Source organism: Tyto alba, unplaced genomic scaffold (genome assembly GCF_018691265.1).
Source record: "Tyto alba isolate M040663 unplaced genomic scaffold, T.alba_DEE_v4.0 Super-Scaffold_10, whole genome shotgun sequence".
In the NCBI taxonomy this organism is placed as follows: Eukaryota; Metazoa; Chordata; class Aves; order Strigiformes; family Tytonidae; genus Tyto; species Tyto alba.
The window spans coordinates 28,791,592-28,796,459 of NW_024881262.1; positions in this window are offsets into that span (position 1 = coordinate 28,791,592).

The following is a 4,868-nucleotide window of genomic DNA, read 5'->3' on the forward strand; positions in this document are numbered from 1 at the left end:
CAGTTAATTATTTTTAACTATCAGCAGCAACACCCCCTCCCTAAATCTGCTATTCGAGCATCCCAGGGGGCTGAGTGGTGCTGCTCCTGGGCCGGGAGCATCTCTCGGGGCCCCTGCCCGCGGTGAGCGGTGTTTGGGGGGTGCTGGGCTCCGGCTAGATGGGTGCAGGGAGGGTTCCCCGGGGTGCTGGAGTCCCCCCCCCCCCCTCAGAGCTGACCTTTCTCCTCCGCAGAGCGAGCGCTCTCCTCACCCTTCTGAGTGCGTTGTCTTCCTCACGGTCCTAAGCTTCCTTTGAATCTCGCTCAGCAGGGGTTGACAAACCCGCAGTCGAGAGCGCGCGTCCTTGGGTGAGCTTTGACGTTTGTGGTGAAATTAGGGTTTTGCAACCGGTGCGGTTCCTGGCAGCTGAGTTCAGCCCGGGGCTTGTCGCTGCCAGTGGAGCATCCTCCCCACCCCTTCCCCGCACGGGGATACCCGCTGCTCCTGGTAAGGCTTCGGATCCCCTGCGGAGCCCGGCCAAAGCGAGCTTCTCCCCCCGCCGAGGGTACAAAGGCAAGCAGGGGTGTTGTGTCAGCGGGAGGCAGCGGGCCAATACGCACCCTAAAATCCCTTTTTGAGCTGTTGGAAGGCTCGGGGAGAGCAGCAGCTCCGGTGCTGCCGTAGCCTTGCAGAGGGGAGAGCCTTTTGTCTGGGTGTTTTCCTGCCGCTGAATCACTCCAAGGGCTCGTCAGTCCAGAACCAGCCCCTGGGTCAGATGCTTCCCCGGCGTGTGTCATGTTGCCCCGTTACGCGGGAGTGACGGATTGCTGTGGTATGTGATGCGCTCCGAAACCACGGCTGAATCACTGCTGGACGTCCTGATGCTCTGCCAGCCTCTAACGCAGAAAATTCCTCGCAGGGGAGGCGGCGGGGCGGAGCTGGGGGGGGAAGCCCACCCTCAAATTTCTGCAGACATCCCACCGGCGCTGGGGAAGCATCCTCTGCAAAAGCAACATCTGCCTGGGGTGGATGTGAAAGGCCGTGCCCTTTGCTGACCCGCTTTCCCGTCAGGAGTAGGACAAAGAGAAAACTTTAAAAGCACGGGGGAGAGTTGGGGGGGGGAAGGAAACTGGGCAATGTTTGTGCCGTTGCGCTGCTGGTCTCTTCCCCAGCCTGTGCAGGTGGAGTTTCCTCTGGGTCAGTTTGTGCCGGTATGAGATACCCTCTGGTCCCTGCGCAGCCCTGTAGCATCTCCCCGGTCCCCCAGGCACGAGGAGGGTCCCGGGGAGGGGGTGGGGGGGTGGGATAGATGGAAGGAGCTGCTGAGCATCAGCACGCAAGGGTTGATAGCTTCAGGGGTAGTCGTGGGTTTCATACGTTCCAAAAAACGTCACTGAATTCAGCTTGTAAGGTGGCTTTCCAAATACAAACTAACTTGAAACTGGGTCTTGGTGTCCAGCAGGGAACGGCGAGCCCAGGGCTGTGATTCTCCTGTCACCCCCTTGCACAAGCAACTTTGTGAGTTCCTAAGAATCCTGGTTTTTTTCCCCTAGCAACTCCTTAATTTGGGCTCCAACAATTTTGTGCTTCACATTTCAGCTCCAGCAAGCCAGTCACGCGAAAGGCAGGTGCTCCTGACCCAACAGAGCTGCGTTTTGGAGCCAAAAGGAGCTGACCCTTTGTTTTTACCTGCTTCAGTAGGATGGGTAGGGCTCTGTGGGGCTCTCCTGGGTGTCCATCTCCGGCACCTGGCCTTGCTTGATCGCCATGGCCCTGGACATCCGTACCTTCAAGATCACCTTAGGTGAGTAAAACTTTTAGCTTGTTGGGAAAGGAGCTATTGGTACATCACTACTGACAGTCTCTGTCCACCGTTCCCATTGTTAAAAACTTAGAGAGTTACATCTCAGTCATGCTCGGCCCCTGTATAGGTGTAATTAACAGAGACTCAGTTATTAATCCAATTATCCAGCCATGAGAGTTGCCTTGCACCTCAGCATCCCCCAGTGCTAAGGGCCGGTGACCTGAAAGCTTCCAAAATTCTGATCTTTGCTCGTGTCCTAGCAAGCGGTGAGCAAAACGATTGCCCCCCGTGGCTTGAAAAGTACAGAAGCGTTTTGCAACCGAATTCTGAATTCCTTTCTCAACGAGGCTGTTTGTGATGGATAATCTCACCCGACCGAGGTGGGCTGCTTTGGTGCTCGGCACTGCTGACTGCAGCCAGATGCTCTTCCCTCACCTCCGCAGCAGCTGCTTGCCTTTCTTGCTAGGAGGTTTCTGGAAGCCGAGAAGGTTGATCGACGCTATGCTAGAGTTAAATTTCGGGTCTGCTCCAGTCTCGTGGTGCCTCATCCCTGGCAGCCGGTGGTGGAGGGCAGGTGAGAGCCGCTCCACCAGCGCACGCTGATGGTAGCAAGTGAAGTCACCTCTGCAACTCAGCAGAAAAAACAGTAAGTCCTTTTGTAAGGGAAATGAGTTCATTGGGGGGGGGGGAGGTATTTGGGGCTCTTTTTTTTGGCACTGCCTCTCCTGTGAAGTCTCTGCAGGCAGAAGGGCATCCCTGCACAGAGTGACGAGTGGCTCTATCCCCATCTCGCCCCCGCAACCGATGGGGCAGAGAATGGGACAAAGCTCTGCTGAGATTTCTCCTGTGTGATGAACGAGTGAAAAATATCCTTCGGGATTTCAGGGAAAAGGGAGCAGGTCAGAAAGAGGAGAGGAGGCAGGCTCCTCCCGAGCCAGGTAGCTGGGCTGCTTCTGCCGGGCTGATGCAGCCCCTGGGGAGCACGGTGGGTGGGTGGCCTGGCCCATCCTCCTCCCCCCACGCAGCCCGTTCATCCACCCCCTGGGGCACACACCCGCGGCTATAACCCTCCTCTATTTGGCTGCAGAGAGCCGGCGTGTGATTTTTCCCGTCCGCCAGCAGAAAAGCCACGCTCTTTGCCCCGCCTAAGTCTGACCAAGAGATCTGGCCAGGCCACACGGCCAAATGTTAGGCCTGTCTTGTCCACCGATGCTTTCGCATCCCCGCCGCCCCCGGGGAGATGCCCAGGCTTCTCTGATCCCCGGTGACAGTGGGGGGGACAGCTCACGGAGGACATTTCCCTTGGGATCACCCCCAAGTCCAGCTTGCTGCCAGCCCTGCCAAGCACACCACAGCTGGAGCCCCTCTACTGACGGAAATGTGATGGTTTCACCGTAACCTTCCCGGTCGGCTCAAGGCCGGATCCTCCCCCGTGTTGTCCCTTTCTCTGTCCTGTTCCCAACACCCTCTGGGGACGGATGCTCCAGCTGCAGGATCCAAGGAGGGATCCCAACACGGATGCCCCAATGCAGCCCCAGCCAGGCTCCCCCAAAAGCATCTGTTAACAGGAGCCCACCCGGTGCCCTGACTGCAGGTCCCAGTAAGACCAGTCTGTCAGAAAGGGGTGATGAAACCTCGCTGTTCTTAACCTGCCTCTTCCAAGACAGGCTTACCAAAGGCTCTGGGTAAAACAGTGTTGTGAGCCAAGCCGTTTATCCAGGAGCTTGGAGGGGACTCGGGAACCCCCTCGGGCCAGCCTCAGCACCAGGGTGGATGTGGCAGTCCCAGATGTTTGTCCTACCTCCTCCCAAAACCTTCAGCTGAGGAACAGCACCACCTCCTTCTCTTCCCATGTCTGATCAACCAAACACTCGGGTTTTTTTTTTTCCTGTTTTCTCCCGTCTCGTCAAAGCAGTCTTTCACACACACAAGCCTGTTATCTTGTCCTCCTCCAGACTAAACAAACTCTCCTTCAACCTCCCCTTGCTCCCACAATTTTTTTGCTCTCCTTATCACTCTCGCCGCCACCTCCCGGCTTCGTTCCATGTCACTATCTCTTTTCAGAGAGGAATGATCTCACTGCACATCCCACCTGCAGGGCTGCCGATCGAAGACGACTCGCCTTCCCTGCTGGGTCCTGCTCCAACTTCAGGACCATTTACTCCCAGCTTTGTCCACGTGGTTGCTGCCTCGCCAGCTGTGTTGTACCAGTGCTCTTAAATCTTCCTCCCCAAAGCACTTACTTCCCTTGATCACTTCATCTGGACTGAGACGGGTTCACCCAAACTCTGGGAAAGACAGTGCCAGCTCCATAGGGTTGGGAAAACATCTGAAGAAGGTTGTTGAGCTCCTGCCGCAAAGCCAAAAATGAGGGGCAGGAGGGATGAGATCACGCAGGTAATTGCAGGAGACTTCCTACGTGACATCCAGCTCCTGCAAAAGACTTGAGCAGCGAGTCATAAATGAGTATTGCAACCTGTGGGCACTAATTACTCCAGCAACCTCGGGTTTCTCCCGCCGCTTCCCGGGGGCAATGACCTCACGCGATGGAACGGCAGCTCCCTGCCCCGTTACTGTCGGTAGCTCATCGCTGAGGAGGAATTAACGACTTGAATGAGGGTAAGCTTTTTTTTTAAAAAAGGACGCTATCGACGCATTTCAGCCTCAAAGCACCTGAAAAAGGTGCTGGGGATGGGAGAGCCCCCAGCCCCGCTGCTAAACGGCAGCCCGGCAGGAGCTGCATTGAAAGGAAAGACGAAGAAATTGGAGGAGAAAGGATTCTTCTCGCTTTGCATCATCGCAGTCCAACCACATCTATTTTTGCTATACGCATGGCATCAAGCACCCGTCACTGCTATTCCTACTCCATCCAGCACCTCCGCATGACAGGGGAAGAGCGGCAGCGGGATGGAGCACGGCAGGAGGGAGCGACGCTTTTAATTCTCCCGCCATACAGCTTGAAATCAGGGCCACCTCTACTACCACCCTTCACCTCCCCTCTCAGTAAATGACAACTGGCCCTAGGGCACAACACTCCGCTCCAAGGACACTTGTCTCCCCTCCCCCCCCCATTGACCAGCATTAA